Here is a 13,824-nt window from a genome sequence, read left to right as displayed (position 1 = left end):
AGGATCATATTGAAAGATGGAGCAGGGTTGATGGGAAGGTCACCCTTTCTCCTATTGTCCATCCTCTCCTATTCTTAGCATTTATTGTCACATACTCAGCTTCTGTTCTGTCCTGGCCTGCTCTCCATTGCCTCCTTGTTTACCCACCTATTTCCTATGTTATGGAACTGTCCAAACTCCCTGAAGAGCTACCTTCTTGAAATATTTGGAGGGGGTCTGGCCTGATTCATAACAAAATAAAGGCTACTTACTCTGCTTTCCATGCAGCAGACATCTTCAAGCAGAGTCGAAGAAACTCTCGTTTCTTCCCAGAGATGGTTGCCAGTGATTTGCGGTTCACCGTATTCATTTCGAAGACAGTTAGGGATAGATAATTACCATTGATTTATCCTGTGACGACACCAAAGTACAAAAGCTGAGGTTTTTCCACTGCTACCTTGGAGGTTCGAAAACTGCACTCCCCTCTAGTCACCGTACTGCCTCTCACCACAGATTCTTCCAAAGTGCTAATCCAAGCATATGCTCATGCCTCCTGGAACACAATGTCCAGATAATCACCCCCTCAATGAGACGTCGGAATGAACGAAGTTCAGACTCCATTACACTCACACTGAGCTGCTGTTCCTTGACCTGCAGGTATTTGCTCTGAGGGTTGTTGGTATTAATCACACAGGTGTGCATCAACCTACCTACAGTACAGCCGGAAAAATATAATTTACCATCTATCCAAAACGTCGTGTGCATTAAGAATTAAAATTCAGTGGTTCAAGCAGGACCTTTTCCACATTTCGCTTACATTATCTTGTGAAACCCAGCATTTGTAAGTAAAATGTTATGACTTCATGTACCTGCTTCAGATAGATAGATAGATATCGAGACAGAGAGAGACAGGTTGAGAGAGAAACAGAAAGTGAGAGAAAACAGACACATGGAGAAGCAGTGAGAGAAAGAGACACAGACAGAGAGAGAGAAAGAGATAAGTTTGTGTGTTTGTGAGAGAGAGATGGCGAGAGACAGAGGCAAGAAGTAACACAGAGAGTAAGAGAGAGAGAGAGAGACAGTGTTAATGAGTGAGAAAGGTAATCAGACATGCAGACTGAGAAAGAGTGAGAAACAAGGACAAAGCGAGAGACGCAGTAACAGCGAGAAAAACAAAGATACAGAGTGAGACTGAGAGGAGAAGAATGAGAAAGAGACAGAGAGAGTAAGAAGCAGACAGAGGGAGAGAGAACGTGTGTGTGAGAGAGAGACGGAGTCAGTGAGCGACCAAGAAACAGCGAGAGAGTGCGTGAGAGAAACAGAGAGAGAGAGTCATAGATGGGAAGGAACAAGAAGGAAGGACTGAGAGAGCGACAATGAGAGATCGAAAGTGACAGAGATGATGCAAGAGAGAGATACTGTGAAGGACACAGACAGACAGTGAGGGAAAGGCAACGAGTCAGAGACAGTAGAACCAGAGATATTCACAAAGAGAGAGATAGATGGAGAGAGAGACATGGATGGGGAAGATCAAAAAGATGAATAGAACGAGTCAGTTAGAGACATAGTTACTGTGTCTGAATGATCAAGAGATACTGTGAGGGCGAGAGGAAGACAGTGAGAGAGAGGGAGAGTGACAGAGACAGTGAGAGACACTGCAAGAGAGGGATTGGGAAACAGTGACAGAAAGACAGAAACAGTGACAGTGGGGGAGTGAGAGAGATACATTATGGGAGAAAGGGAGAGAGAATGATAGAGAGAGAGTGGGGGAGTGAGTCAGAGAGACAGAGAGAGAGCGGTACTGAGACAGAAAGAGTGGGAGGGAGAGACAGCGAGAGAAAGCTAGAGAGATACATAAAGAAAGGAAACTGAGGGAGAGAGACAATGTGACAGGCATAGGTAAGAAGTGGGTAACAGGAATAGAGGGAGAGACACAGCGAGAGAGACATTGATAGAGAAAGGGAGAGTTACAGAGACAGAGACACAGAAAGACAGAGAGTGACAGTGAGATAGAGTGTGTTTGTGTGTGTGAGAGATAGACAGTGTGAGCTAGAGATACTGTGAAGGACAGAGATCGAGAGAGATAGTGCGATAGAGAGAGCAAGTCAGAGGCAAAGTAGAAAAAAGATACACAATAAAAGAGAGATAGCGAGAGAGACATGTGGGCGGGGAAGCAAGAAAGAGGAACAGAAAGAGTCAGTGACAGAAAGAAAGACAACATGTGTGTGAAAGTGCAATACTGTGAGGGAGAAAGTAAGTCAGTCTGATAAAGGCGAATTGACAGATACAGTGAGAGACACAAAAAGACAAAAAGTGGGAGACAGTGACATAGAGGGAGAAAGAGAGACTGTGGGAGTGAGAAATAACGTCGGGGAGAGAGAGGGACAGAGAGAATGAGGGAGTGAGAGTCAGTTAGACCGAGAGATAGGGAGAGGTACTGCGACTGACAGAGATAGAGGGAGATTCAGTGACAGAGAGAGATAGAGACAGAAAGAACGAAAGAGAGAGAGAGAGAGACAATGAGAGAGACATAGGGAAAGAATGAGAAAAATGGACAGAGAGTTCGATAGTGAGAGAGTGTGTTTCAGGGCGACAGTTTAAGAGAGAGAGATAAGGGACAGAGATGCTGTGAATGACAGAGAAAGAAAACGTAAGAGAGACAGCGGAATTTAGAAATAGAGAGTCGACACAGAGAGACACAAGGTAGCGGGGGTGGCGGGAAATAAGCAAGTTAAAGGAACAGAGACAGAGCCAGTGTGTGAGAGAGAGTCGTTGAGGAAGACAAGACATCGAGAGAGAAAAGAATAGTGACTGAGACAGTGAGAGAGAGGGAGATATCGAGAAAGAGAGACAGGGAGAGAGAGACAAGAGTGCAAAAGAGGGAGAATCAGTGAGAGAGAAATAGACAGAGGGAGAGAAGCACTGAGACAAAGAGCGAGAGAGAGGGAGAGTGGGAGACACTGAGTGAGAGAGGGAGAGAGAGAGACAACGATGGAAACAAATGAAGAGAAACAGACAGCGAGAGGCAGAAAAAAGACTCACCAACCTGAACCACCTCTTCTCTGAACCAGTTAATGACTCTGCCCTTGAGCCCTCAATTTATGCCACTGTCCCTGTTGGGACACTCCTTCTTTTGATTCAGCCAGACATTTACATTTTACAAAACAATCAACTTGGCGAAACGAACCACAGCACGTCCATCCAGCTCTTCGGTCGACAGGGGTAGAATGCAAAGTGTAAAAACCATTTGACTCCATTTGTATGTTCCTTTGCTTCAAACCAATTTAATGCCAATACTCTGGCGGCTAGTTCCAAAGTCTCCTCAAGTTGAAACATTTATTCAGCAACCAACAATTCAATGTGTGTGTTTAATAAAATAAACTCTATTCATTTTTTAATGAGGTAAATAGTTTCACATGCAATACTACTATCAGAACCAACGACTTCATCTGAAGAAATACTTCTACATTGATCTCTCCACTGGCAGCATATCCTTTCCTCAAAAGATTAGCGATAATGTGCACTTTATTCAAAGACACAACCCAGCTGACATAATCTCGCAAGTGGACAACCTGACAGTGAAGCATTGCCTCACCACTGTTCGTGATAATGTGACAGTCTGTATACTCTGTAGTTTGGATACAAAGAACAATAAATCAAAGAAAATTTACAGCCCAGGAACAGGTCCTTCGGCCCTCCAAGCCTCACCCGATCCTGATCTGCTGTCTAAACCTTGGGCGTCTGCATAGCTGAAAGACCATTTTCTGAGCATTAGTAAAGACGCGATTTTATGAATATTGTAGACAATATTCTATTATGTTGCACACTTGATGAAGTGTCATATAAACAATTTCCTTATGGTTATGTACCAAATGAAATTTGACATACCATGACCTGAATGAAGCTACCAGATAAGTGAAGTCTTATGAAAAGCTTGGAAAGCACAGAGATTGATATTCCAATTGATATTCCAGTGCTGAATGGTTTTAATATATGTATGAAAGCAATTTCCAAGTGCGGTTGTAGAAATGGAATACAAACGTTACGAAGATAGATGCAATCAGCTGCCACGGTGGCCCTTGGCTGTAAAAGGGCCTACAGGTCATGCAATATATGTTTTGCAAGCCCATGGTTTAGCTCGATTGAGATGACAGCGAAACGCAGTTGCTGCATACATTGGGAAACGAACGATGAAGCACAAATTCACAGTGATTTGCAGAATAAGCAAAAGTAATGTGACAAAATGCACATGAACTCAATAGTAAGTCAGGGCATCGGGGACAGTGTCTGGACGTCTGGCTGAGGCAGTATAAGTTGATATATGCAAGAAGGCATGGAATGTCTATCTGAAGAGAAATTGAGTATAAATATGTGAAGTAAAACTAGGAGGTTGGCACAAAAGAATGACGCTTGTTTAAGGAGCTCGTGCTAACATGATCGGCCGAGTGATCTGCTTCTTTTCTGTAACAATTATATTACTCTGTGACCAGTCTCTCTCCCTCTGTCCGTCACTTCCCCTTTCTGTCTCTCTCTTCTTGTTTCTTCACATCCACATAACTGTGGCACTACTGTTAACATGGGCATCACATCGTTCTGGCAAAACAAATCTTATGTAGCTCGCCTAATTATGGCTGTCGGATCTCCTTTCTCACTATGTCATTTATTACAAATTTGATCATTTGATTTCATTTGATTTATTGTTGTCACATGTACCTTGAATCTGTGAAAGGTATTGTTTGGCGTCCTATACAAGCAAATCATAACTTGCACATGTACATCAAGATAATAGAACAGAATGGAGAATACCGTCTTATAGCTACAGAAAGTAGACCGAGAAAAATCAAATTCAATTTTTGAGAGGCCTGTTCAAAAATCTGGTAATGGCTCCGAAGAAGTTGTTCGTGGAGCATTGGCATGTGTTTTCAAACATTTGCAGCTTCTGCCAGATGGAAGAGGATGGAAGGGAGTCGAAAGCAATGTGGAAGGGCTCTTTTGTTACGTCTGCTTTAGTGTGGTAGTGGCAAGTATATATGAAGTCCGTGGATGGAAGGTTGGTTGACATGATGGACTGGGCTGTGTTCTCAATTCTCTGTAATTTCTTTCAGTCTTGGGCAGTTCTGTTGCCAGACGAAGCTGTGATGCATCTGGATGTTTTCTATGATGCATCTACAAAAAGAAAACGTAGACGCCATTGTGAACATGCTGAGTTGCCTCAGCTTTCTGATGACTGAGATACGTTGGTGTGTTTTCTAACCTAAAGTGTCGATGTCCTAAAGCAGAACATCTTGTTGATTATTTGTACTGTGTGGAATCTGAAGTTGCTGACCACCTCTACATTAGCACATTGGTAAAATTAGGGGCATATCTTCTTCCCTGCTTGCTGAAGATTACCAGATCCTTTGTTTTACTAACATTGAGTGACAGATTGTTGTCCTTCCACCAAACCAATAAGCTCACCATTCCTTTCCTGATCTCTGCATCTTTGCTGTTTAAGATGAAATCCACTTCGACTGTGTCATCCGTTAACTTGTAAATGTAGTCAGAACACTGGTCACTCTGTCAGTGTCCTTTGAAATTTCCCCACTTAAAGTGTTCTGAATCCACTCCTTCACATGATTGGTCTTGGCACAAACTGCATTCCATTCTCTTGTCAGATGAACATGTCCGACTAGTAACACGGCAAAACTTTGACTCATTCAACATTTCCAATGCACAACTGGACAGCTGAGACAGACAACGCTTCTGGAATGACATTGAGCTGCTGTTTACCATCACAAACACCAAAATGCATTTTTTTTATAAATGAGGCAATTTCCATTCAGGAAGTGGACAATCATGCAAACGATTGATTGTGCCATGTGGATAGACATCAGATTTGGAGTTGTGTAATCAGTGACAGTCAAAGACTCCAAATGCCTGAACTGTGCCAGGAAGTCCTGTCACTTGCAACCTACTAGAATTTATTTCAAGTGATGAAACAAGCTGGAACACTAACCTCTTAATTCAGGGAATTCTGTTCAATGTCCATTCAAATCAAAGCTCAGGAGCACATTTGATCAGTCAACGCTAATGATAGTCAAAAGGATCATACAGCACATCGGTCAAACCAGTCCATGTCGAACATAATCCCAAACGAACCGAGTCCCACCTGTCCGCTGATAGCCCGTATCCCTCCAAAGACTTCCTGATCATGCGTTGCCTGAGCGCCTTCTCATTGTTGTAACAGTGCCCACATCTTCCACTACTTCATTCTACAGGCAAACGAACGTCTTTGTTAAAAAAAAGTCTCATGTCTTCGTTTCAAAATGTTTCTCTTTCCATCAAAAGAACATGCTGCCTAGTCTAAAAGTCCCCCACTCAGTGGAAAAGACATCTTGCATTAATTTACCTGTACCCCTCATTATTCTATCAATAATGTCATCTCTCAATTTCCAGTGAAAAATAAAAGTTCGAGCTTAAAGACCTTCGTTACAACTAAGAATTTCCATAACTGGTAGAATCCTGATAAACCTTTTCTTAACCCTCTATTTTCATGATATCCTTCCTACAGCAGGAGAAGCATTGAATTTCATCACGACATTCAAATGTTTTCCTTATTGATGTGTCATAAAGTTCTTTCTTGGTGTTTAATTCACAGTCTTGATGTAAGGGAATTCTTCTCACACGGAAGTATGAGAGATCAATTGACACATCTTGATTGATACTCAATTCATATACATCAAGATCTCTGAGCAACTTGTTCTGATTCATGAAATTCCTATTTTACCAAAACATAATCCGTCAACCCGCTACAAAATGTTCCTATTTGATGCCCCTTATATTATGTGTATACCACCCCTGTCATGGTTTTCTGTCAAGCCTCGCAGTCACCCTATCAGAACAAACCACGTGCTTGTTATAGTGGAAATATGACAAAGATGGAACAAACTAATCAGCTCATTCATGATGAAGAGCTTATGCCTGAAACGTCGATTCTCCGGCTTCTCGAATGCTGCCTGACTGGCTGTGCTTTTCTAGCGCCACACTCCTCAAACCAGATCTCAAGCATCTGTCGTCCTCACTTTCTCTGGATTAATAAGTGCGAAGACTGGATTGTTGTATATTTAATGGTTGTAGATTTAATTCCGTAGAATTTTCAATAACCAGCATTGATCATCTTGAATCTTGCAATGTTTTCACAGAACGTGAGTAGTTGTATCCAAATGGACATTTCCCCAATGATGCTGAGTGCACAAACAGGTTCAGTGAAACAAAAATGCCAGGGAAAAGAAGACTGAAATGAAGAGGAATTTATTTATTCGTGACTGCATGCAACACAATAAGACAGCCCACATCCGGAAAACTAACAAAATGTGTGAACTTCTTTTATTGTTATTTGTAAAAAAAAAACATTTTAATAAACCAGGGGCAATCATGAGCTGTCTACACGTCATATTTAAGTAAAATAATACCTGAAGACTTGTGGTTAGTACCACTCTGATCCCATCGGTAGCAATGCACCATTCAAAGTCGATTTGCAGCAGTTTCAGTTCAATTAAGATTTGAAATTACTAAAACATGCAACATTAACTGTCTTCTGTGAAACTGTAGTTCTAAGACTGAGAATTATACTGGAATGAATGACATTCTTCCACAACCCACTTCCTGCCGACAACGCTCCAATAAAGCACATGCAAGCACTCAGCCTTAAATGGGGGACACCTGATTTGTAAAATGTGCATCCCTGATCTATACTCATTCACATCATTGAATGAGACTAGATCTTGTTCTCAGAAACTCCTGGGTGTATTTGGTCAACCAAAACATCACAGTTCGTTTAGGCAAAATGAGCTTTGGAGAGTAATATCAGATCTTTTCACATTAAATAAGTTGAAGCATTGCCACTTTACGAAAAACTGATGTGTTCTTTTATAGTATTTGGTCTCCATACTTTAACAGAAAGTTTTATTTCATGGACCTGAATTAGTATTTATTGTGGCACATTTTTTCCACAAAATCTCCACTCAACTACTCTACTCAAATCAAAAAAATTTGCAATTTTAACAAAGGGTTGTTTTACAATTAGTTTTAATTGCTCTCTGAACTTGGTTTGAGTCACGGCATAAATGCACGTGTTAGTGCAGCAACTAAGCTGCTGTAGCATAAATCCAATTTGTATTATAAAATATGGTAGTGGAACAGAAACATACCCTAAATTCATCATTCTATTTTCAATAGAGAACACCATTATTAAGGACCATAATAGCACAAAGTTCGCTGAAATAAGAAACAGTAGAACAATAGATTTCTTTCTGTTCTCCATTTCTGTGTCTCTGGGTCTGTCCCCACTCCTCTGGTCACGCAGTCTCTTACGAGCTTTGCTCGCCAGTAAAATATGTCTGACGGTGGCAATGTTTAATATTAAAATCAGTAGAAAAGGTACACCTGGTGTGAGAATGTGATGAAAGAACTCGACTGTAAGCCAGATCTTAGAAAATGCAACTCTGTCAGTTACATCACAAAACCAGGGAATATTAGCCAAAACATATTTATCTGTCAACGCAAAATACCAAAATATGTTCTTAAAACAACTAATCACACCCACGGTTCCAAGTGGAACTGTCACCATGTTCTCTCCACAAAATTTACTTTTTAACTTTGGGCAACAAATGACCACAAATCGATCAAATGTGAAACAGACGGTGAACCACACGGAACAGTCAGTGGCTGCATAAAGGATGACTGCATGGATATTGCACACAGGGATATTCATCATAAAAATAAACTCTTCCCTGTGAACAATAGGAATATGCCTTAGTATTAGATCGAAGATAATAACCAGTAGGTCTGCCACGGCCATGGCGACGAGATAGTGAGTTATATAATTGGAGAGACCACACTTCCTCCGAGATAAGATGAAAATCGTCAGTATGTTCACTGTGAGGAAATGAAATTGAACAGGAAGATAAGAATGGTGTGAAATATACAATCTTCATTCACTACTTTATGAGTTATGTCATGATATTCTACACTTTTGTTATGCATTGAATTTGCAAGAAATCTCTGTAAACATTAAATTCCATCTTGCAATCAACTGATTGGTATCTCTAACTTATCTGAAATGTCCACCAATTTGGACAGATGTGCACAAATATTCAATGGTCGACCTTCGAGGTTTGCAGATGGTAGAAATGTTGATATACAATCGGCAAAGATGGCATACATTTACTCCAGTAAATTGTCGCTGTCATAAAATTGGAATATTGAATTTAATGTTGACATTAAATAGGTGCTGACATTTAATACCCGAGGAAGGGCATTAACATCATTTTTTCAAATAAGTGTTGGGACAGAGGAGCACAGGTGCGCTTAATTCTCCGGGCAACAACAAGGACTGCAGATGCTGGAAACAAGAGTCTAGATTAAAGTGGTGCGAACGTTCCAAGTCGCATTAATTCGTTCAGGAAATGTACTCACGACCTGTAGTGAATAGGAATTAGGAGAACCCTCAAACCGGGGTAGTTATACTGAAAGTTCACAAATGGTCAATTTTTTGTGTCCAATTGACAGCATGACATTTTACACGTAGAATTGATTAGAAACTAAGTCTCTCAGAATAACACAAGGTTTGGGAATTCAGGAAATGTTGCATTTTAGAAATGGTCCTCCAAACCACAACAAATGCAAAATACGATGCCCTTGACTTTTTTCCAGTTTCTTTCTATTTCAAGAGAAACTTGAAAATACGATGAAAAAATATTGAATTTAACTGTGAAAAGGGGAAATGAGACGTGCTTCCAGATTGTTTGCATAAAAGCTTTCGGAAAAGCACTGCACACAGAGCATAGGTGTCTGAAAAAAAATTCCTTCCAAGTAATATTGACTGCAGTTGCACTGTAATTTGTCAGCCATTGAATTGCAATGTGGAGACACACAAAACCGAATCAGGAATGTACCATTCGGTCTCTCTGTCCTGTTTTGGCATTGGATAATGTCTTCACTGATCAGATTGTGGCATTTCGTTCCCCAAATTTCCGTCTACCTGCGAGCAACATTTGACTGAGCTGTTGCTTCAGATTCAAAAGAACTTAGCCTTAAATTTAAAGAAGTAAAACTGCCCCGAAAGTTGTTAAGAGGAGTGAGTTTCAAAGATCCTCGATGCGCTGACACAAAATAGAACGTCCTCATTTCTTTCTAAATTGCTAACGTCTTCATATTTCACCTTTTCACTTTGTTCTCATCATCACCAAGAGTGAAACATCCTTTCAACCTGCAATCAGTAAAGTCCATCTCAGCATCTTGCTTGCTTTAGTATGATTATTTCACGACCCTCTAACTTCGAACAAATTCTGACCCATTCCGGGTATTAAGCTGGAATCAAAGTTGCCAACATCCAAGTACACAATGACATTCAAAGTTCTTCTGCAACTCACCCTCTATTACAGTGTTTGTACAAGGAGTAGACCAGCTAAAGTATATTAATTGAGTGAATCAAAAGAAAGATAAAATGACAAGTGGCAGATTTATAAAATTATGGATATCATTTCCTTCTTCATTCTTCCTTCTGAATTCTTTATAAGACAATACAAAAGAGGAACAGGAGTACGCTGTTGAACTCTTCCCGCCTATTTTGCTGTTCTTTAAGATCATGGCCCATCTGACATTCGTCACGTCCACTTTTATTGTCCGCTCACCATAGCCCTTGCTTCCCCTACCCATCAGCAATCTATCTCTTTCATCCTTAAGCATGGCCAAAGCCTGTGCTCTAACAGTTCTCTCGGGCAAATGACCCACAAATATCTGAGAGAAGACATTCCTCCTCATCTCAGTCTTAAAACATAGAACATAGAACATAAGACATTACAGCGCATTGCAGACCCTTCGGTCCTCCATGTTGCACGGACATGTGGATAAATTTGAAGCCTATCTATCCTCACTGTTCAATTTTTGGACATACGTTTATTCAATATCCATTGGAATGCGCTTACATTGGTGAGTCTACTAATATTGCAGGCAGTGCATTCCACGCCCCTACTACTATCTGAGTAAAGAAACTGCCTCTGACATCTATATCTATCAGCCCTCATTGTAAAGCTATGCCCTCTCTTGCTGGCCATCTCCATCGAATGACAAAAGCCACTCACTATCCACCCTACCTAACCATCTGATTATCTTCATTGTTTCAATTAAGTCCCCTCTCAACCTTCTTCTCTCTAAAGAAAAGAGCCTCAAGTCCCTCAGCATATCCTCAGAAGGCATTCCCTCCACACCAGGCAAAATTCCATTAAATCTCCTCTGAACCGTTTGCAATGCTTCCACAGCCTTCCAAAATGCAGTGATCAGAACAGTGCACAGTACACCCAGTGCAGCCGTACTGGAGTTTTGTACACCTGCAGTATGACCTTGTGGCTCTGAAACTCAATCCCTTTACCGATGCAATTTTAAAAGAAAATCCTATGAATCTCGGTGGCAACTATCAGAGATCTATGTACATGAAGACCGAGATCTCCCTGCTAATCTACACCACCAAGAATCTTATCAGGAGCCATGTACCTGTAATCCTTTTTTCCTGTTGCTCCCAAACACATCCTTGCGGTACACCACTGAACTCCAGAATGAGCATTTCCCATCAACCACCAGCTCTGTATTCTCTCAGCTCGCCAAGTGTCTGATCCAATCACCGTTAAATCACCCTCAATCCTATGCCTACCGATTTTGTGCAATAGCTTAACGTGGGGAACCTTATCAAACACATTATTGAAATTCAGATAAACCACATGAACCGCTTTACCGTCATCCACCCGTTTGGTAGCCATCTCAAAGAACGCAATAAGGTTTGTGAGGCATAATACAGTGTTGACTATGACAACCAACTTAATCCTCTCTTGATGATTATAAATCCTATCTCTTATAGCCTTTCCCAACACTTTACCCACAACGGAAGTAAGGCTCACTGGTCTATAATTGCCAGGGTTGTGTCTTCTCCCCTTCTTCAACAAGTGACCACAATTGTTATCGTCCAGTCCTCTGGCACTATTCTTGGAGACAATAACCACATAAAGATGAATTAAAAAGGCCCTGCAATCTCCTCCCTGACTTCCCACAGATGCCTAGGATAAATCCATTTCGGCCCAGGGAACGTATCAATGTTCACACTTTGTAGAATCGCTCACACTTCCTCCTTGAGAATCCCTATCCCGTTTCGTCTAATAACCGATATCGTAGTGTTTTCTTCGACAGGATTGTCTTTGTCCAGTGAGAATACTGATGAAATTGACTTAAATAGGCTCTCTGTAATTCTGATACTGTGCCCATTGTTCCCAGAAATTCTCATAAAGTGGTAACATCCTCTCAGTACTTCCATTGTTCTGCCCTGAAGTTTGTTTGAGTTACAACCAGATCATCTCTCAAAACTGAGTGCCGTTCTGGTAACCCTATTTTTGGTTAGATGTTATTGAACTAGAGAGTGTACAGAAAGGATTTATCAGCACGTTCAGGGAATTAAGAGTTTGACTTATAAAATTAAACTGGGAAAACTGGGACTGTTTTCACTGTTCGGAGCTGAAGGGTGACCATATTACGTTTTTGTACAATGGTGAGAGCCATACGTAAGGTGAATGACAAGGGCATTTTCCTAAGGGTGGGGGAGTTCAAAACGAGAGGCCGCATTTTGAAGGTGAGAGGAGAAGATTTATAAAAGGAAGTAAGGGGTAACTTGAAGAGTGTTGCTCGTGTATGGAGTGAACTGCCAGAGAAAATAATGGGTGTAGTTAAAGATATTTGCATCATTTCTGAATCGGAAGTTTCTGGAGCGAGAAAGACCAAGCGCAGGCAGATTGGACAGTTTAGTTTGGGAACATCGTCGTCATGGATTGGTTGTACGAAAAGGTTCTATTTTCACTAGTGTGACTCTGCGAGTAGTCTCGAAATCTCTTCAAGCTTTGCTTAGAAAACAATCCCTCCTTGTCGGCAGTTTTGCTAATGAAATATCTCTGAACTGGCTCCAATAAAGCAATGATTATCATTTAATAATTAGACAAAATCTTCCCCCCTCCCCCCCCACCACCCAGTGTATTCGCACTAACAAAATGTGACCTGCGTCAGAGTCATATTGACGTTGGAGCTCGATACCAGAGTTGAGCAAGTCGGTTTTCCTTTTCGCACAGCTTTGAGGTCTAGAATCTTGTTAGATTAAAGAAATCCCTTTATTTTCATTGGGAAATGCAGGCATATTCTGTTGAAACAACAATGATGCCTTAATGACGACAGTTGTAGATATCTTTGGTGTTAAAATTTGACAGGAGGCTCGGGGAGAAGACATAAACATTTCCCACTAACATAAGTTCATGATATTACTTTATCAAACGATTCACGTCTAGGTCCAAGGCAAACGCTGACAATGCCGTTTCATACAGTGATATATAATGTATTAATTTCCTCTCCAGATAGGATAGAATTGAGGTATAATGAATAAAGTTTGATCCTACAGGCAAGGACGTATCATTCTCGTTGCGATATGGATGGAAGGTGATAAAGACAATGCAGAACTTCCGCAAACGTTTTCTGAAAGAATATCTCCAATCATTATCGGATGGTTTAATCGGTTACTCTCAGCACATTTTCACCTCAAAATTCTCTGATGTAGTGTGAAGTTAAGCATGTTTGATAAAAGATTGTTAATCCAACAAACGTCTGAGACATGCCATAAATAATTTTGATGAGGATACCGATAAATTTGAGCTGAAAACCCATCAAAGTGGTGCTGAGTGATTGCTTTCTTGTAGGTGTCATTCTTGAGCAGCAGTGGCTTATTTGTTGATCTCCCACGTTCATGCCCAAGAATTTTGCAGTATTTGATAGACACGA

This window comes from Chiloscyllium plagiosum, unplaced genomic scaffold (assembly GCF_037043375.1).
Source record: "Chiloscyllium plagiosum isolate Xiang-an unplaced genomic scaffold, Cpla_swu_hap1 HiC_scaffold_52, whole genome shotgun sequence".
Taxonomy (NCBI): Eukaryota; Metazoa; Chordata; class Chondrichthyes; order Orectolobiformes; family Hemiscylliidae; genus Chiloscyllium; species Chiloscyllium plagiosum.
This window is presented reverse-complemented; position numbering follows the sequence as displayed.